This window comes from Furipterus horrens, unplaced genomic scaffold (genome assembly GCF_987537825.1).
Source record: "Furipterus horrens unplaced genomic scaffold, mFurHor1.1.pri manual_scaffold_7, whole genome shotgun sequence".
Classification (NCBI taxonomy): domain Eukaryota; kingdom Metazoa; phylum Chordata; class Mammalia; order Chiroptera; family Furipteridae; genus Furipterus; species Furipterus horrens.
Genome location: NW_028327177.1, coordinates 91,715,565 through 91,737,411, shown reverse-complemented (window position 1 = coordinate 91,737,411; position 21,847 = coordinate 91,715,565).

The window sequence follows — 21,847 nt, the reverse complement described above, 5'->3', positions numbered from 1 at the left end:
GCCATATCAAATCACTCCACAAGTCTCAGGTACACATTAAGTGCATGTGAGTGAAAATAAACAACTTTATGACCAAACACATTTTTGAAAGTTGAAAATACAGTTAAAAGACTAATTATTGATAAGTTATTTGAGGGCAATGCTCTGCATGAGAAAGGCCTGATAGTGCTTTGCTGAAAGATAGTTGGTGGGTGTGTACAACTTCTGCCTGAGCAAAGGTGCTCCAACCCTTTTGCCTGAGCCTATGAATCAGGGTTCCATATTTTTTTCATAAGAAATCTATCTTTATTCATGTAAAAATGATAGTAGTTAAATAATTACAAGTATTGCCATATGGATGGTATAATTGTATCATGGTTTAGAGTATGAAGTATGCAGTCTTGAGTGTCTGGGTTCAAATATGGCTTTGCCAGATATCAGCTCTGTTCTTGGGGAAAGTTCCTAAACGCTCCGTGTCTTATTTTCCTCATCTGTAAATTGCAGTTAATATTAATGTCTACTTTAGAGGGTCATGTGACAATTAAGCAATTTTAAGTCTCATTACTAATCCAAATAGATTTAGGATTGGATTTATTTGTATTTGGCTGATGTTTGCATGCCCCACTGCAAGATTTTGTGTTGAGGGATACATGTATGCATTTTGGCTTTGCATTAATGTAATACATGACAAATGATGTGAGAGGTTGATTCAGGAATTAGGCTGATTTTGTCTCCAGGTTGAATGTATCCAACTGACATTTATTATCATTTACATTATCCTGTTATCTGTACAGCTTTCATTATTCTGTTACATTATCCTGTTCTACACATGGCTTTCATTTTGAGGGTGGGCAGAGTGAAACGTGCCCTTGATAATTTAGTGATAGAAGTAATTATTAACAGGAGAAATCTGTGTCCACCAAAAGCTGTCATGTGTCCAAACAAGAGCCCCATTAAAAAAAAATTTATTTTGATCTCCTGTTTTATATTCATGGTTTGCTTTATGGTGTTTTGATTCTGAATTCCAAAGGGTCAGCATCATTATCCTCAAAGTAAATAAATTATGTCTAATCTGCTCTACTTTTTCATAGAAAATAAGTCAGTTTTTCAAGTCTTTTCCTTTGCATTTGCTCATCAACTTTGCTGTCATTAATTTTTACTGTTTCTAGAACATGGTTTGCAGCCTAATGATACATCAACTTCTCAACTGTTGTCTATAACATTTTAATATGGTCTTCCAGTTCGACTAAATCATCCATGGGTTAAAAATAGAAATTTCATGAGAGAGTTTTTGAGAGGCAGAAATCTACTTTTTTCCCCTTTAATCATTAAGTCTTTCCCATAATTGTTTTTACATTCCAAGACGCCAAGTAAACCCCACCTCTCCTCGGGAAAAATGACCAATACTTCTACAGGTTAAGAAGCTTATTAGCTATTCATGAATTTAAAAATGCATTAGGCATTAATTTACTTATCTTTTAAAAGTTCAGCTTTTCTCTCTTGGATGCTTTCTACCCAATCTAATTTCTTTAAAACAAAATCCAAGTACATAGAGAGTGATTGAATACCACTTATTAGGAATTCTGACCTCTTGGTGTTTTTGTTTCTTTAAGGTGAATGTGAGGAGCATGTGGATTTTTTTGCTTTATAATTCACTCTAAACCAAATACTTTCACTTTAAATATGAAATTACAGCAGTAACTTTCTCTAATGTTAACAGTAGAGTATATGAAGGGGAAAGAATGTGCAATTTGTTAAAAGTAATTCCAACTGTTTTATTGCTTTCCAATCCAAGATAATTGCATATGAAAAAATTCATTTAAATTATTGACATTAATTTACTAACTAGAATTTTAAATAATAATTTAATGAAAAAGAAAATTCAGTGAAGTCCCAGAAATAAACAAGATTTAACAACTTATTAGAACTGTTTCTACATTATTATAAGTCAAAGCCACATTTCTGTAATTTTGGCAGCAACAATTTTCTTTTTATAGAATATGAAGTTAAAATATCATGTATAAGATGGGCTTAGTAACTACGTATTTTACTTCCTATTAAAACAACTACATGGAAAACTTGCTTTTATTTCCTCCTTGTTTTTGTTCCTTATATGGCCTATTTCCATAACTTGTAAACTGCAACCTTATCATAACACATTCATTCCAGAGGAGGAGAGTCTGTGGTCATTTTGTGATTTTTCTGTTTGTTCAATAAGTATTTAAGCACCTACTACGCTAGGCACTGTTCAGGTGCTGGGATACACAGTGCTGAATGAGACCTGATTCCTGTCCTCTTGGGGCATACTTGGTGGAAAGAGAAAACAAACAAAACAGTAATACATAAAATCATCTCAGCTAGTGCAGAGTGCTGTGGAATGGGGAAAGCAGCGGTGGGGCGGGGAGGAGACTGCAGAGAGCAGCCTCTTGGAGGAGATGGCAGTTAAGTTGGATGGTGAGAAAACCCAACCATCTGGGAGGTGAGTGTTCCCAGCCCTGAGATGGGGGTCACCTTGGTACGTTTGAGGTCTAGAGAAAGAGCTACTTACTGTGGCTGCAGCACAGTGAGAAGGGGACAGTGGCAGGAGATACTGTCAGGACGATGGGGGTGGGGGCAGCCTAGGTAGGCCCTGAAAATGAATCTGGGTTTTATTGTGAGTTTTGAACAGGTGATTGACTCTTGATCTGATGGGTCTTTTAAATCGTTCTTGCTTTCAGGTGGAAAATGGACTTGACGTGGGAGGGGAAAATGAGAGTAGGAAGTGTAAGATGGCCACTGAACAAGCAGTTCCTTATTGGAATTGTCAGCACTACTACCAAGTAGTTTCATTTACAGAGACCACATGGCAGGTTGGGAGAAGTCTGAGAAGTTGAGTTCTAGATCAGTTCTGCCTCATTTTCTCTCCTGATCTCTGGCTTCAGGATATTAGGCCATTTGTTTCCTTCCAGTTCTCATAACTTAATAAGTCTATTCTCTGGACCTCCAGAAAATTTCCCAAAGATGCACTTACTGCCCAGCTCTGGAACACTGAGGAATACTGAGGGTTCTTAGCTCTTCTGGTGGTTTTAGTAGGTCAGTTGTGATGCCGCAGAGAGGCAGACAGGAGCAACAGAGAGCCAGGGTAGGGACCAGGTGAGAACCATTGAGTTTGGCCAGAAAAAACCTCCTTCTAGTTAGCTTCAGAGGTAGGTGACAGAGAAGGTGGGGGAATGGGGGAAACCAGTGGACATGAAGAGCCGGACCATCAGGAGAAAAACCATGTCAGAGGAGAAGCACAAACTGCCCCTTTGTGAAGTCTGGGACTCTCAGAGAAGCAGAAGCCAGTGGTGGAGACAGGTTCAGAGGAGTTAAGTCTGTGGCAACCAAGAACAGGCAACCAGCAAGAAGCAAGGGACCTCCACAGAGAGCTCCATCTATGGCTTTGAGCTCCTGGTTTGACTCTATTTCATAGTAAAGGGATTGTCCAGAAGAACTGGGAAATGTTTGGAACCGAGAAACTGCTTTTTTAAATACCTAAGCAAGGGCTGCTTAGGCACCTTGACCCTAAGATAGGCAGGAAGTGGCACTTCAATTAGTCCTGCCTTGGTCATGTGCCTCAATTCTCAAAAAGGAGCCCTCTTCCCCTCTTAGCCTGGTGAGTTTCTCCCAGGCAGAAATGGTGTCTGGGTTCATTAATGAACCTTGAAATCTTTGTGTGGTTTCTGGCACATAAAAATGTTGAATGAGCATGTTCAATATAACCAAACTGTAATTTCTAATGCAGCTGCTAAAGCAGAGGCGTGTTTTATTCTTGTGTCTGAGTCCTATCATGAAACTGTTTGGAACATGCTCTTCTAAAAGGATTTAGTTTCTTCTCAGGTATGAACCATCTTTTTGCCTCAGACCCTCCTTCAGTAAGTGAATCTCAGTGCTAGGTTCTCGGATATCCCTGACTTCCTGATATCTCAACTTTTTGCTCCCTTCCCTTTCCCCCAGCCGGCAGACCTCTATGGCACTCCGCCTCCTAACCGCATCAGTAGCATTTCAGGCACCTGGCAGGCCCTGTAAGTCTCTTTGCCCCATACACCTGCAAAGGTCTGACCTGACTCACAGTTATCCCACCCTCTAGGGGGTCCATCAAGTCTATTCCAATGGAATACAGTTTAAACAGTAAATTCAGTAATAGGGTCACAACTTTTAAATTGACATTTTTGTTCAGGCTTCTATAGTAAAGTGACCCTAAAAATTAACAATTTTCTTCAGCCCACATGTACTTCCCCAGATTGGTGAGTCATATTTATTCTCAGCATTAACAGATCAATTCAAATGGAGACATCTGAATTCACAACTGGGCTTTACTCTATGAACTATAGTTTGTGCAGAAAAGAATTTCTTTTTTTTAAAATTTACTAAAGCTAATAATTTATTTTGATCCTTAGTTTTACATAGTGTTCCTTTTCTATTTCTAAATCCTATCTATGATATCACTTTATATTTAGTCATCACATCTCCTTATGTTCCTTTTTACTGTGGCGGTTTCTCAGACTACACTTATTCTTCTTTTTTAAAGTATATTTTATTGATTATGTTGTTACAGTAGTCCCAATTTTTTCCCTTTGCTCCCCTCTGCCCAGTACCCCCATCCCTCCAGCAGTAACACCCCCTTAGCTCATGTCCATGGGTCGTGCATGTAAGTTCTTTGGCTTCACCTTTTTCTATACTATTCTTAACATCCCCCTGTCTATTTTGTACCTACCAATTATGCTTCTTAATCCCTGTACCATTTCCCCATTTCTCCCCCTTCCCCTCCCAGCTGATAACCCTCCAAATGATCCCCATACCTATGATTCTGTTCCTATTCTGGTTTGCTTAGTTTGTTTTTGTTTTTATTTTTTAGATTCTATTGTTGATAGTTGTGTTTATGTCATTTTAATGTTCATAATTCTGATCTTCTTTTTCTTAAATAAGCCTCTATAATCGGCGGCAGCTGTCCGTCTCGAGAGACGATGGTGTAGCTTCTTAAGAGTCTATCTGCACCGCCGAGAATGGCTGTGCAGTCCAACTCGGGAGTGACACGGTATCTGTCTCCTCCCGTGTTGAATCGACATCTTGCGATGACGCTGGAGTGTCCTCTCCAGTGAAGCTGAAGCTACAGAGCCTGGGCAGGGTGATATGGAGGGTCTGCTGTTGCCCATGCAGCAGACCCCCCCTCTCTTCACAGCTGAAGGGTCCAAGGGAAAGACGGAGTCAATACAGCTTGGCTTCAGGTGCGCCGCAGGAGTTGCCGGTGTTGACTACAACGTCAAACCGCCTTAGGGACTCCGGCTCCGGATTTTCTGTCGGGGTTTACTCCCTTAGCCTTTCCCCTAAAGAGGTATGCCGCAAGGCAGCGGAGGATTTTTGGAGTCAGAGTTTTCCTTCTCTATAATACTTCATATAATAATGGCTTGGTGATGAGAAACTCCTTTAGCTTTACCTCATTTGGGAAGCACTTTATCTGCCCTTCCATTCTAAATGATAGCTTTGCTGGATAGAATAATCTTGGTTGTAGGTCCTTGCTTTTCATCACTTTGAATACTTCTTGCAAGTCCCTTCTTGCCTCCAAAATTCCTTTTGAGAAATCAGCTGATGGTCTTATAGGGACCCCTTTATAGGTAACTCTCTATCTCTTGCTGCATTTAAGATTCTCTCCTTATCTTTAACCTTTGGCATCTTAATTATAATGTGTCTTGGTGTGGTTCTCTTTTGGTCTAGCTTGTTTGGGACTCTCTATGCTTCTTGGACTTGTGTGTCTATTTCCTTCGTCAAATTAGGAGTTTTCCTTCATTGTTTTTTCACATAAGATTTCAACTTCTTGCTCCTCCTTTTCTCTTTCTGGTACTCCTATGATTTGAATGTTGGCATGTTTAAAGTTGTCACAGAAGTTCCTAAGCCTCTCCTTGTTTTTTTCAATTACTGTTCCTTCATTCTGTACTGGTGAACTGTTTATTTCTTCCTTCTGTTCCAAATCATTTATTTGAACCCCGGCTTCCCTCCTTTCATCATTGGTTTTGTGTGGATTTTTCTTTATTTCACTTAACTTATCCTTTATTTCTTCCTTTATGCGTTTGTTGTACTTAATCTTGTCTGTTAAGTCTGTGAGCATCTTTATCACCAGTGTTTTGAACTCTGCAACTGTTAAGTTGGCTATCTCCTCATTGCTTAGTTCTCCTACTGGAACCTTGATCTGCTCCCTCTTTTGGGTCATAATTCTCTGCCTCCTCAACTCGACTACCTCCTGTGTTTGCCTGTGTTTTAGGTAGAGCTGTTGCACCTGTTATGTTGTAAGGGGTAGAGTCCCAGGCATTTGTCAGTGCAGGGTGACCCATTTCACCACGTTGTGGCACTGTATGTGGAGGAGGGGTCTGAGAGGGAACAATGCCACTTGCTCAGCACTTGCCCCTTTTCCAGGCATTTTTCTTGCTTCTTGTGTGGGACTGGTGCCTCTCTAGCTATTGCCCTGGTTGTGGTTCTCAGAGTAGGTGGGTCTGTGGACATTCTAAGACCATGGGGGCCCTCTAAACAAATGAACTCTGCTGAGAGACTGGCAGTTTCTTCCACTGCCTCAACTTCTACTGGTTTTCAGTCAGAAGCAATGAGGCTTTATTTTCCCTGGTGCTGGAGCTGAGCTGCACAGCCTTGTCTGGGGCTGGGACTGCTCTTCAGGTGTTCCTCCTGACTTCTATAATGTGTGACTATGCTTCCTGACAGCCGACCAGAGCCACTGCCTTGCTGCTGCTGCCCCTGCCACTACCACCACCGCCACACTGTATCCTCTCCACCCAGGCTCTGCCTCCTCCTACCTGCCTGGATGAGTATTGCTTCCTTATATCATTGTTTGTTGGACTTCCATGCAGTTTAATTTCTGGCGGTTCTGGCTGTTTTTAGTTTTGAGGTAGTTGTGTTTCTTTTTATGATTGTGGAGGGTGGTGAAGCATGTCTACCTAAGACTCCATCTTGGCCTGTAGTCAAGAATTTCATATGAAGAGGTTCCAAGGCTAATTTTCAGAACAGGTCAATGTGTGTAATTTCAAAACACATCTGTTTTTGAGACCAGAAAGAGCATAGGAAATAAAGAACAAAGCTGAAATAATTCCCACAAAGGTGCCCTTTTGAACTGACCCAGAAAATATTTAAATTGTTGAATTGCAATGGAAGGACTAGGCAGGGGGTGAATAAGTCACCAGTGCAATGGAAAACCAGGTAGCTAGCTGTCTGAACATCCAGAAGAAGATCTAATTCAATTTAGTAAACTCATAGAATTGTTAAGAGCTTAAGATCTGCAGACTGACTCTCTGAGTTCTTATTGCAGCTAGGTACTAGGTGTGTGACTAGGGACAGCTTACTGAACCTCTCTGTTCCCAGTTTCCTTGATAATATAATTGGGATGATAATAGTACCTCATTTATAGGATGGAAAATTAAATGGCTTAGTCAATCATTGTAACTGCTTAAGCACAGAGAGTGGCACAGCAAGTGGCAGCCTTGGTTATTGTTATCATTATAATTGTTACTCTCACCATCTTCAGTGCTGCCACTCTATACCAAGCCACAATCATCTGTCATTTGTTGGATGATAATACTGCAATATGTTTCTCATTGGTCACTTAGCATTTGCCAAGTGACATAAATCCTTTCTTCTTAGTGTGGCCAGTGTGGCCTTTCATGATGAAAACCCTACAGTGGTTGCCCATAACTCTAGGATCAAGGCCTTAGTCCTTCATCAAGTGACATTATTATTTAAAGGAGCTGATCTATACTTGACTTCATGGCCCTAATCACAGTCTCAATGAGCAAATTAATTGTGTGATCATTTAAAGTTGACCTGCTTAATTAATTACACAGTGATCTCTATAATCTAGTGGGGGGAGAGTTTCCCGTTTCATCTCTAGTGCTTAACACAGTGCCTCTCATTTGGTGGGTGCTCAGTAAATATTTGTTGAGATGTCCTCTAATTTTAAAGAAGATTTGTTGAATAAATGAATGTCACTAAGTATAAAGAGATTATAAGAGACAACTTTGATGTGTTGTGCAATAGAAATTTCCCTTGTGGTTTTGTCTCACACAGTTTTGATGTGAACTCTAATTTTAATTCCCTTTAAATGTTATACAATGGGGGTGGAATGGAGAGAAAAGGCAGAGAGCTATCAGAAGGGAAGAATAGTCACAGGATCAAATCAAACTATTGAAAAACATCAAACAGCTCCATCTTAACATTTAAAGGATATGATTTTGAGAATCTAGTGTTAGAGGATTTTTTTGGGTGAACTTTCTAATGTATTTTGAATGTCAAGTCTTCCAGTGATGTTTTATGATGGAGGCACTTTCTTTTATTTTCTACATATTTTTTAAAGCTTTAAAGTCTACATAATTATACCTGAAATATAACTCTATACCCAGCATAAGTAAGAGAAAACATCTAAACCAAACTATTTTTCTTACTATACTAAGAACCAGCATCCTCTTCTTAGAGACTGTATAAATTTCTCAATTTTGTCTTTTATTTATATGTTAAGTTTTTTTCAAACACATAAGTGGTATCCACTGATTTGTTTGTTCACCTATTCATTTATTCAACAAAGATTTACTGTGTGGCTAATGGGTCCACTACGGTGTTAGGTTTGGCTTAAAGAAACATTTAAAGTGAAAAGCAGATTTTAATGGGTAACTCATACTTGCTGGTGATTTTTAAATAACTTTTTTATTGCTGTAAGTTCAAAATGTGCAGAAACTTTGAAACCTCCTGTGCTCTCTTCTTATTGTAAAGCTTAAATTGACCACAATAATCAGTGTGTGTGCATAAGTGTGAGTGTGTTGGGGTGGGAATGGGAGAGATTAGAAAAAATGTCAATTTCTTCCTTGAACTGGAAATATTTGTAAGGTACACTGCTTGGCAGTGTCACTGGTGACCACATTTTCCAGAGTAGCATAAAGTACAGACGTTTTCTTTCCCCCTGAATAATTTCCTAAGAGAAAGAACTGACTCAGTTTCATTCAGCAGTAAGCCTTTGGACACAGGTATGCTGAAGGCTAAGATTTTGTAAATTTGGGAAGAGTGGGGAAATTAATTGCTCTTACCTTCAGTACTTTAGAAAACCCTCAAGTGCATAATACAGTCCCTTGATCCAGAATAAATGATGCTTAAATCCATCATCATGATGTTACAGCTGTCTCTGTACTACTCCCACAGCTCGGACTCCTGATGACTTCAGGTGATGCTGAGCTGAATTATCCTCTTGCTGGTGAGAGGGAGTCTCATTTAACACATGGCAGAAATGGTCAAATTTCCTTCTCCCCAAATTCCCTAATCTTATGTCCTGATGTAACTTTTAGTGAGACATTGTTTGAGGAGTAGCCATAGACAAGGGGCATCTTGTGGGGAGCATTGTGGGGTGAGGAAGTTGAGGAAGCTATTTTTCAGTGAGTGAAGCTATGGATGTGGATTAGTTCACCTGCGTTCCAACTCACTAATACATCAAGTGCTAGAAAAGGGCAGAGCTCAGTGGGTGAATTTTTTGCATCCCCAAGAATCTCCTGTGGAACCGGTTTGTCTAGATCATCAGTGGTATCATCACTCCACCACCCTGACCGAAGATACGGCTTTACCAGGTCAGGGTTGGGGACCAGGACTTTGTCAAGCAAGCATTTTGGGGAATAAATAGTAATTTAATTCTAGTGTGGGGAGTGGGGTATTTCCTAAAGGCAGTTTATTTTATTATATATTTTATAGTATAATATATATATTATATATAAAATATTTTTCTCTTTGCTTTGGCTGCTAAGAAGCTGATAAAAGCTTGATACTGTCTCAGTTAAGTTAATGGGAGACAGTACAACAGAGTGGTTAAGACTATGGACTCTAGAACCAGACCCCCAGCTTCAAGTATTGACTTCACCACTACTGGTTTGTGACCTTAGGAATTTCATTACCCTTTCTGTGTTTCAGATTTCAAATTAATAAAACTGGAATAAGAGTCTAAGATCATAAAATTCTTGTCAGAATTAAGTGAAGTAATATATATGTGAAGTGGTTAGAATAGTGTCCGGCACATAGTTATCACCCATGTATTTATTTTTATTCCATATGTGTTATTATTTACTCTTCACAAAAATTGATGACATGTATAATATAAGCCTTGGGATAGAAAAAAGAAAAAGGAACTCAGGAAAGATTGGTAACTTGCCTAAGTTTTCACATCAAGTAAAGTTTCTGTGATTCTAACCCTGTCTGTCTGAATCCAAATCTTTTGATAATTTCAACAGATCACAGTGTTTCCTCTTCTGTTGGAGATAAAGTTAATGTTTATCCTCCTGCATTAGCCTATGTAGATGTAATATTTATACTTCCACTTTTTCAGTAAGATTTTTGATATCCCCTTTTCATTGTTTTTTGTTTGTTTGTTTCATTGTCATATATCTTTTGTGGTAGGTTCCTTCATATATTTTTGAAAATAAGCAGGGAATAATTTTCAAATAAAATAAATACATCAAAGCAAATATTCAGCATGTATGTAGGTTGCATGAGTGGGTGGCCACATAGGTGCAATATGATTGACAGTAGAAGTTGTGTCCATTGGATTTGAGACCCAAGGAAAGTGTGCCAGTATTTTTGGAGAACCTACTCTCTAAAGAGAACTAAGAATAACATTTGCTGAGTGAATCCATTGTCATCTGTTTCCATTGTACTGAATTTACCAACAAAATTCCACAAATTATAAGAATGATAGCAATAGATAAATCCAAAGAAGCAGCAGCTATATTTTTCTTAAAGGTCTACAGAAAAAATTAGAGGCAGAAACTGTGGTTTGGCTGACTTGATTATTGGTTGGAACTTGGATATTGATTGAGTTTAGTTCCTGCAGAGATTTCTCCATTTTACAAAGCAAGAAATGTAGGTCAAAGGAGATAGCTTTTCTGGAATGCACAACAAGTTGCTGAGAAGTAGGAGCTAAACTGATTTAGTGAAGACCATGCTAAGAACTGGTTTACCAATTCATAAAAGCATGGCATGTCTGTTTTTGTATCACCATCCCTATTACCTTTAATCCTAAGAATAGAGACACACACCAGAAATCATTTCCAGCTCTTTTGGTCTTTGTCATGAAGCTCACAGTTTCCCTTTCCTTGTAGGGATCCTCACCTTGTCTTCTTTTCTGGACAACAGCTGATTGTTTCCTGCTGCTTCAAACCTCAGGAAGCACATCTATGAGATTTTGGAGTCTAAGTGCACTTTCTGGGATTCTCTGAGTCTGCAACCTGCACCAGTGGAGCTAATCTTCCATCAGGACCCTTCAACGTGTGGGTTACTAGAATCACCACAGAAAATCAGTGTGCCCAGCATGCTGTGACTGTGACGCTTAGCCCCAGCCTTTCAGCCTCTGCACTACTGACCTACAGGGACCTGCAAACATTCTGACAGCTGGTACAAGCACAGGGTCTGCTTGGGGGATGATACAGATCTCATTCCAGGGAGGAGCTTTCCAACAGTCTGTAGAGTCGAGTCTAGTAATTTGGGAAACGGATCATTCATTCTATGGTTGCTATGAGCCAATTACTAGCAGGAGCTTCTTAGTCTAAAACAAACACACATGATATGGAGCAGCAAGGGACTTTTTTGTTGTGCCAGATGAAACACAGGTTTTCCCAGAGCATTGCTTTCAGGCCCTGGGATCCCCCCCTTCCCCAGCCTGATTGCTTAAAATAAGCTGTTATATTGGATAAACCAGAATCTTTCTGTTTGCTCCACGGGAAGACTCTTCCTTATTTCTCCTTGATGCAGTTTCATGGAAGTTCTTGAATGCTCTGAAAAAACCATCTTCCATTTCAGTATGGCAGAAGGGGTGCTTCTATGAGAACCTGTGGCGGTAAAACTTAAAAAGTTGGAAAAAAATCTACATAATAAATAACAAGGAAATAGTTTTATGTTACAGTTATATATTAGGTAGTATAATAGCATGTCAGCAAAGCAGAGAAGAAAATAATAGAGCACATTCTTCATTTTCTAAGAAGCCTGGAAGAAATAAATAAAAATGTATTTAGCACTTACGTGTGCCAGCTACGATGCTCAGTCCCTTCCACACAGTATCTCATTTACTTGAAGCAAAGCTTACAGGAAAGGTGATACTATTATCTTTATTCTACAGATTAGGAAATTGAGGCATAAAGAGATTAAGTAATTTGCCTAGAATCACTGTCAATTTCTGCTAAAAAAATACATAGTGTTTTTTTAAAAAAACAATATTTATTATTTTGCCATAATTCTGTGGTTGGCTGCAATTCTTCAGGACTAGGACTAAGTGGTTAGGACTGGATGGCCAAGGACGGCTTCACTTCCATCCCTGGGCCTTCTCAGTTGGGCCTCTCTCCATGTGATCACTCAGTCTCCAGGAGGCTACCCCAGGCTTGCCCACATAGTGGTGGAGGAGTTCTCAGCTGCAAGAGAGGCTAAACCCAAATACCTAAGCACTTTTCAAGCTTCTGCTACTATCATGCTCTCTGAGGTCCCATTGGTTAAAATAATCTAGATCAGGCGAAATCCCATTTCAGGGGGTGGAGAAATAGATTCCACTCTTGACTGAAGAGCAGCATAGTCACATTGCAAGAGTGCATGCATACAGAAATGGTAAGAATTGGTGGCCATTTGCAATCTAGCTACTCACAGCATCCATAAGTGGCCAAGCTGGGTATTAGAATCTAGGTTGTCTCATCGCCAACACATCAATCTAACAGAAAAGAATCTTCAGGAGTTGACTGGGGCTTTAGAATTTAAGTTAATCCTCCAAGGCATGGTCTGTAATGTAGTTTCTGAACAGCCACATCTCAGAGATGCAGAAAGTAGGGTGCTGAGAGAACCAAACAGCATGGCCCATACCACTAGGGCCCCTGTGGTCTAAAGCTGATCAAAAGCTTTATTATCCATTGGTCAAGAATGGCTGACAGAGGAGATTCCATTAGTTGGGTTAGCTGTCAGGAAGGAGGCTGGGATCTTTGACTTAGACTATGCGTGCATGTGTGTGTGTTTATCAATACAATTTCTACCTTTGCCAGGGCTAATGCCAAGAATAAAAAAAATTCGCTAAGGAAAAGTGCATGCTTGAATTCAAGTAGACTGAATAATACTTCTTTGTCTTAAATATGTTGCTGCTATTCCTGTTCATATTTACTTGAGAAAATTTTGTGTTTTAGAGAGTTCAATATTAATAGGCATTATGAGAAAATCCAGTGTGCAACTAAGTAACTTATAAGTTCGGTCAGCAAAAGACAAAATAAACTAGCTTCAAAAATGTTTTTCAGTTGACAATAAAGTTTGACCAAACTTTATTATTACAATCAAATGCTCAGTGGTTGCTAGGTCTGTAATTTCAATAATTTAGTTCCAAATGAGAAACCTCTAATTGTGGGAGAATCATAAAATCATGGTAAAGAAAAACTGCAGATATTATACAGTGAGAGATAGAATACTTCTTGATAAAAATACTGGTTATGAACCTCAAATGTTATGTTGAATGAAAGAAGTATGTATTATATGATTTAAATTATATGAAGTTCAAGAACAGACCAAATTTACCACTGTAGATAACAATTAATGAACTTACTGGAAAGTGACATGATGGGACTTTCTGGAATGATGGAAATGCTCTATATCTTGTTTTGGGTGGTGGTTACACTTTAGATCCATGTGGTTTAATGTATGTAAGTTATACCTCAATTAAAAATGAATTAAATTGCACACACACAAAGATATCTGTTAAATATAGTTATGCTCAAATATTGTGATTTTTCTGAGTTGTCATTCAAATATATTGATCACTTCTGGTTTAAATATTTCTTTTTTAAACTATTTGTCAAATGACAATTTGATTAAATAAGGATGAAAACCTGTATATTCTCACAGACTTTCTAATTGTAACTGGTATTGGTGAACCATGGTTTATATCCTAGGTCCTAGTAACTGTTTTTGTTTAGGCAAGATATAATTTAAAACTCTCTAAGTCTTACTTTTTTCATTGTTGTGACAGAAATTAAACTTTCTTGAGTGTTGTAGGATCAAATAAAACAAGATACATTACAGTTCTGTTATGCAAAGTGTCATCTGCAGACTGGTAGCCTCAGCATCACTTAGGAGCTTGTCAGAAATGCAAAATCCCAGGCCCCACCCTGGACCTACTGAATTCAAATCTTTGTTTGAATAAAATGCCAAGGTAATTTGTATGTATACTAAGGTTTTAGAGGCACTGTCTTAAAATACACTGTAAATTACAAAATGAGATATGAATAGTAGAAACTATCATTAATATAGTTTCTGTAGTGGAAACACAGTCCAGTGTTTTGTATGTGTGTTTCTTGTGTTTTTGCCAGGCTGTTGGGCTGAAACCACTCTGCCACCATGGGCATCATCTTTGTGAATTGTGGCTGCTTTGGTTGCTGCTGGTGGAGGGACCTCATGAGTCAAAATCAAATTCTCTCCTAGGACCAGCCAGCAAACTACATACAATTTTGTGAGGAATGAGAGTGGCCTAAGGTCTACATGAGCACAACACACACTGTTGGAACACTGAGAATTTCTGTGGATTCCAAAGGCAGTGAGAGATTTTTACCCTAGAACCTGCTTTTCTTCCCCTCAAATCTGTTTCTAACCAACCTTAATAAAAGAAGCTGCCATTCACCCAGTTACTCAAGCCAGCAGCCAGGTTGTACATCATCCTCCTCTTTCATGACCCCCACCTCTACCCAATCCATCAGCAGGTCCCATCAAGCCTACCTCCAAATCCTACTTTAAGTATCCCCTGCTCACTTCATTTTCACTGTCACCACCACCATCCGTTACTTGGATTCCTGCCCCCTAGGGGCTCCCAGCTTCCACTGTGTATCTTTGATCATTCCTCAGAGCTCCCCTGAGTTCCCCTTATACTTAGAATAAGTTCCAGACTCCACACCTACACCTGGGACATTCCACAGGGTCTTGCCCAAACTGCTCCCTGTGTATCTCTGAATACTTGTCCTGCCCCTTTTCCCATTGTTCACTGGGCCCCAGTCACATTGGCTTTTAGGTCTTCAAGCATGCCATGACCCATGCCTTGCAAATGCTGCTGTTTTGCCTAGATGGTTCTCTTCCCCTCCTTTGAATTCTTAGCTCATTTTAGTCCTTCAAGTCTCAGTTAATCACCCACCTCCTCAGAGGTGTCTTCCCTGAGTGCTTTACCTAAAATAGCCCCCTCTGTCAACTCCATGTCAGCTCTTCGTTCCTTCCCTTTATGGCACTTAGTTACAAGTTACAATTTTCTGAATATTTGCCTATTTTTGTTTTACTTCCCCCTTTAAAATAGTAGAGCTCATGTCTGCATTGTTCATTATTGTTTCCTCAGTGTCCAGCACATGATAAATACTTAATAGATAATGATTGTGACTGGCTGGCTACAGGAATGAATGAAAGAATGAGTGAGTGAATGAACGAATGAATTTATTACTTTGCATAGCTCAATGGCTGCTCAATTATTTGATGCTGTTTGGAATTATCTCAGGCTAAAGTACAAAAAGCCCACCCTTTAATTTTAAGCTTATCACCCTCACACCTGACTGCTGAATGAATTGTTAAAATTAACATAAAAGCACTTTAAAAAAGAAAGAGAAAAAAAGCAGAATTTAGTTTTGCAGAATTTGTTTGCTTTATATCCCTGGTCCTCCTGTGACCTCATCCTGCTTTTGAAAAGGACGGCTCCATTGCAGTGATTCCCTGTCTCTGGTCCCTGGACCCCTGCTGTTGCAAACTTCAGGAAAAGCAAGCACAACATCACCTTTAATTAGCAGGAAAAGAGCATGCCTAATATACACAGATAATGCCTTGGAAATAAGAAACAGAAAAATGGAAGGCAGGACTAAGCTCCTGGGAAAGAACTAGGAAATGAAAAAGAATAATTATCCTGTTTAACATAATGCTGTTAATCTGTATTGCCCATTATCATCTACAGTGTCTTGCCTATTGAAGTATGTGAGCTGTAGATCTGCTCTTTGCTCCAGCAGTGTAGCTAACATAAAGGACTGGCTCCCCATCCATCGTAATAATTAGTTTGTCATAATTTTCTGCCCTTCCTGGCTCTGCAGTAAAAAGATAGGAGAGACATTTAAAGTTACTCAGGAATTGTTCCCCAAATTTCCTCTCTGTTCTTTATGGGAACAGATAGCTGTATTTCTGCCCTATTTATTTTATGTTTTACCTGTGATAATGAAGTATATTTCATCTGGATGTATATTGCTTTAATTTCCATGTTCTACTTTGAAACATCTTGCTGGTTCATTTTGCTTCAGCTGTACAGTATATAAAGAGAGCCCAGCTTCTTTCTGAACTCACCCATCACCCACCAGAGTTGATTCTAATTTCAAGACCAACGTTGTGACTTCATGAGCTGACTGCATAACAGGCACTGATTTTGTAGTCCTTTAGAGTCTACAAAGTGCTATCTTGTTTTATCTCTTACTTTTCACAAGAGCCCTGGGATGTAGAAAGAGCAGGGGTTACCCACACGCTCCTTTTATAGAATGAGGAGCAGAAAGATTGTCTGCCTTGCCCAGGACCATGCAGCTACAGCAAGGAGGAGCTAGGGCCTGACTCCAGGTTTTCTACTTGTTAGTTATGGGTCTTCTCTATTATTATAGCAAGACCTCCTTCTGTTGCTGGGGTTTACTTCTGCTGAAATAGAGATGGGGTAATTTTCTTTCATTCCCTCAACATTGTACATAGGATAAGCTTTTCTTCTTGTAGTAGAAAAGAAAAAGATGTTTGCATAAAAATGTGGAGTTAGAAGAGATTTTTTGGCCTAGGGCAGAGTTTCTCAAAGTGTGGACCCCAGACCAGCAGCAGCAGCTGCACCAGGAAGCTCATCCCAGACCTACTGGTCAGAAACCCTAGGAGGGGGCCCACCAATCTGTTTTGCAAGAGGCAGTATAGGTAATTCTGATGTAGGCTAAGGTTTGAGAATCACTGGGTATAGGAAGGAGATGGGGAAATGCGGAAGAGAATAGAGAAGAAAGAAATGATTTTGTGCTCTATGGGAAGGAACAAAGATTTTCCTCTGTCATCTTGTTTAGGGCTATGTATATTAAACTGACAAAATAGATTAACAGGATAAAATGCTTACAAATTTTACTTGATGTTAATATTTTAATTCGTATGTGTATACTTGAGTCTCTCAGAAAAGGAAGTAAAAAGACAAAGAAGCAGATAGGCCTGAGAGCTTATATAATATTTTAACAAAGAGCCATGAATTTGTGGGAAGTGACAAGAAAAAGAAAAAGAGCTTGGACTTCTAGGGGTAGTTATGGGAATATAAATATATAGGGGGAAACTAATGGAAGATAAGAATTTGTTTATGCAGATTCAAGTCACTGCTCCCAGTAATAGGAGTTGTCTCCTCCTGGTATGTGAGGAGGAGGAGGCACACCTTCCCCAAGGAAAATGTATATCTTGCTTTTAGGTGGAAAGGAGGAGCTTTCTGCATCTATTAATTTTTTTTTTTTTTTTTTTTTTAGCTTTTATTTATTTACTTTTAGAGAGAGGAGAGGGGAGGCAGAAAGAGGGAAAGAAATAGCAATGTGCGAGATACATCCATTGGTTGCTTCTCACACGCCCTGCACTGGGGACCTGGCTTGCATCCCAGGCATATGCCCTGACTGGCAATCCAACTGGCTGCCTTTCACTTCACAGGCTGACACTCAATCCACTGAGCCACACTAGCCAGGGTGCATCTGTTGTTTCTTAATTATCTTCCATCCAAAATAATCCTCATGCCAAATCATTCACAAAGTGTTTACTGAGCATTTACTATGTGTCAGGCATTGTGTAGGTGCTAGGGAAACAGCAGAGAAAAGAAACAAAGGTCTCTGTCCTCATGGGCCTGACATTGTTCCTTACACCAATTGACCGAGTGATTGATCAAAGGCACAAATCACTTCTCCATTGTGTCCCTTGTTTTCTGGCCTGTAAAGGGAGACCAGTAGCAGTACCTAGGTCCCAGGGATTTTGTAAGGATGAAATATCAAACCAGTGCCCAGCACATGGTCAGAGCTCTGCAAGTGCTCTTCTTCCTGATCACACACAATCACCAAATGCTATTGACAAGCTGATGGTGCCATCTCTTGCCAACTATGATTTTAAGTTCCAAAGAAATATATCCTTTCCCAGAGGCCTAAGACTGACAACACAGACATTACCAAGATTCTTAAAGTAGATGCTCAAAATACTCAATTTAGAACTGTCCTAAGAATTCATGGATCCAGGTGACAGGTAGCTTTTTGTGAATTATTCAGATTTTGTCATAATTTCAAGTATCACTATGGCAATATTGACCCAAATTCTCTGGGAATAAATATGTTCCTGGCACTGTTTCTGAGACCTCTCACCTTATGTAAGTACCGGACTCAAAGGTGAGGAGCTTACAGAGTGATTTCAAACAGCTCATGGGTTAATTAAAGATGCCCTAGATTAAAAGTTTGGCTACTCCCGAGGGCAGAGCTGGAATGAAGATACAGACTTTTCCTAGTTAACTTCAGGTCTGCACTTCCCCAAATAGAAAATTGCTTGTGCTGTATTCAAAGGCCAGCTCCAATCTTAGTGCTCCAAAGATATGCCCTCATGTTGGATCAGCCTGTGTGAAATTCTTCAGTCAGGGGTCGGATGCCCCCCTACTGCCTGAGACCTCCACTCCTGATGGAATGGACAAGCACAGCTTGCTAGTCTCCTGGGAAACGAAGCACGGCATCTGTTGTGTTATTCTCTGCTCATTCCTTGAAATCCCTCCCACTGCAGTGTAAAGCTGTGGTGAAAGATGTGTTGAAAAGACAGTGTTGGCCTCCTATTTCCCCACCCGATATAAATAATGAGCACAGTTTTTATTGTGAGGTATGTTTGGTGGGCATGTTAGAGAGACAGGCAGAGACAGAGAGACAGCGAATGTGTGGGCATCAGAGCAAGAGAGAGCAAAAAAGGAGAAAGAAAGAGAGGGAAGAGGAAGTAAAGAAGGAAGAAAGGGAAGGAAAAAGAAGAAGTAGAAAGGAAAAGGATGGGAAAGAAGAGAGGGGGAGAAGACCTGAACCTATAGAATAAATTCCAAATTTACATACCCAACCTGCTGCCTGAAGAAAAGAAGACAGGTCTCTCCTACCCTACCCATTGTCTGTCAGTGGGCGTGGGAGCCCATCTTCCCTCTGTGTGGAACAAAAGGTGGCAGGAAGGTATATCCTGAATGAGGATCCACCTCTGTAATGTGGCCTGATGATTGAAGATTATCCCCCTGTCTCTGTCCTCTTCTCTTCATGGGACCTGTACTTCTACCACGGGGATGGAGCCCTATGGACCTTGTGATCCACATGCAGCTGTGCATCTGTATCTTCCTCTAGACTTTGGGCCCTTGGAAAGTACGATATGTGTCTTAGGCACCATATCATCTCCCACAGTGCTTAGTGATTCACACTCAGTAGGGATCATAATGTCTGTTTAATGTAGTGGAATTGTTTACTGAGAACTGTCCTATTTCTTACCAAAAATTGATCCATTAGAATGCAGTTTTCTTATGTACTCTATTTGATTATAGGGGACATAACAATTTATTCTTTTAATCCCCTCTTAATGATGAACCATCACTAAGACAAAATTTCATGGAGCTTTTAATTTAATTTTGTTTTTCTCCTTCCTCTCCCATCCATACCCCATTCTAACAAGAATAAAGCTCTGGAGGAACCTCTCATATTTCAGATATAAATTTAAAGAAGTCAGACTCAATTGCTCAGTTAATTAAATTTGCAGTAGTCTCTTTGGAGATATTTATGGAATTATTTTCACACTTCCACATTTTTCTTTTCTTCCAGTTGAGCAGTGGCAAACACAAAGTGACAACCACATTACTGTATGTGCAGTTATTTATAGACTAAGATGATTGTTTTCCTGATAATCATTTAATAAGGCAATTTTCCTGAGATGCAGACTCTGACCCCCCTGGTTTATCCTGCTTATATGTTTCATTATGCGTTGTCTTCATCTCACATGATACCCCAAGTAGAACCACAGTGCATCTGAGTTTGGCAGACACACTGAAATTTGGGGGTTTCATTTGTGGCTTATAGATAAAAGCCAAAGATTTAGATGTGTGTTCTACTATTCAAACACCTTAAAAATAAAAGCTACACAAAAAGATGAGGCCATGAAAATTTTCTTTGTCTAAAAACGAAAGAATACAAAGACTCCAAGTTCCAGGACAAGCTTTTATTTAACTATGAAATATTTACGCCAATTTCTTTAATAAAGATACTGAGTATTACATTGCATTTTAAAAGTCACAGCCCATTTTTCATATCCATAGCTTCTAGTAAGTATTTCTGTATCTTATTGCTTTTTCTTATATAATCTAAACAATACTTGTGAGACACATTGTTATTATCTCCATTTAATAAATGTAAAAACTGAGATTTAGAAAATAATGCCCCCCAGGTCTTACAGCTGGCTAATTGCAGAGCCTGGTCTCAAGTGTAGATCCTCTCTCACTACACCATTTTTATATTATGTATAAACAGAATCTGAGATGAAAAGCACAAAATAGTGGTAGAAATAATAGATAATAAAAAAGCAATTTATAATCTATAAATGAGAATTGGATGTTAAGAAAAGCATAAAACAATAGACTTTGAGATTCAGCTTCTGTGTAAAGACATTTAATATAAATTCCAAAGAACATCTAAGAAAAATTTAAAGAGCAAAGAGGGGATTTAACCTATCAAGTATAAAAACACAGTCTAGAGCTATAGCAATTGGAAAAGTATGGCATTGGCAAATAGACCAGAGCAGAGCATCCAGAAATATACCAATAAATAAATGGAAATATTGTGTATGAGAATGTTGGAGTTTAAAATGAATATGGCAGAGATGGGCTGACTATTCAGCTAGTGGTATGGGAATACTGACTGTCTGGGAAGAAAAAAGACCCTCTCTTCAATTATTTATGGAAATATTAGATGTATTAGAAATCATAAGATCATCCAGGTCATTCTTATGAGGACTCATGTTTGAGCTGTAAAGTTGAAAATGTATTTGCCCGTAGCTAAGGAATAGCTGTTGATTTTCAGACATAATCATATTAATACCCTAGGCTTTGTATCTAAGGGGGTGCTGCCAACTACACAAGAAATGTGCTTTTATTGGCACATCTCCCTCTTGCTCATGTGGTTAAGTCTCAAGGTTGGCCCTGTGCAAAAGACTGAGAAGGCAACTACAGGGCCAACCTTGAGACTTAACTGCAAATTAGAAATGGCTGTTAATCAACTGGATCACTGTAATTGGTGATGTGCAGTTTTAATTAGCCATGACTGATGGCCTCATTCTATAGGAAGTTAGTGGATAACCTGGGTAATAATTACTTGGCTTCTGCTAATTGTATCGGTGTTTCCTAAATGAATGATAGGACCACATCTTAATATACCATAATTTTCTTATCTGTGTTAGGAAATAGTTGAAAGTTTGCAAAAAATACCAAAACAAAGTGAACAGTATTCTTTATTTAAATTGTTCATTTCCACCATTGTTTAAGGTGAAAAGGCAAAAAACAAAGGGAAAAAAATAGCCCTTTTAATAAATGTTAAGATTTGAATAATGATTCTAAGATAAGAAATTTAAGTTCTTAACAGGAGGAAGTGACAGAAAATCAATCAGCTGCCTGGAGAATGAAAATAAATTACTTAAATTCATTTTGTGTGGCTTATTGGTATTTTAGTCCTGGAAAATCTAAACTAAAGAGGCTAATTTTAAAAGAGAATAGCACTGATGCAGGTGTTTCTGATTCACACAACTGTAATATATGCATGTGGTC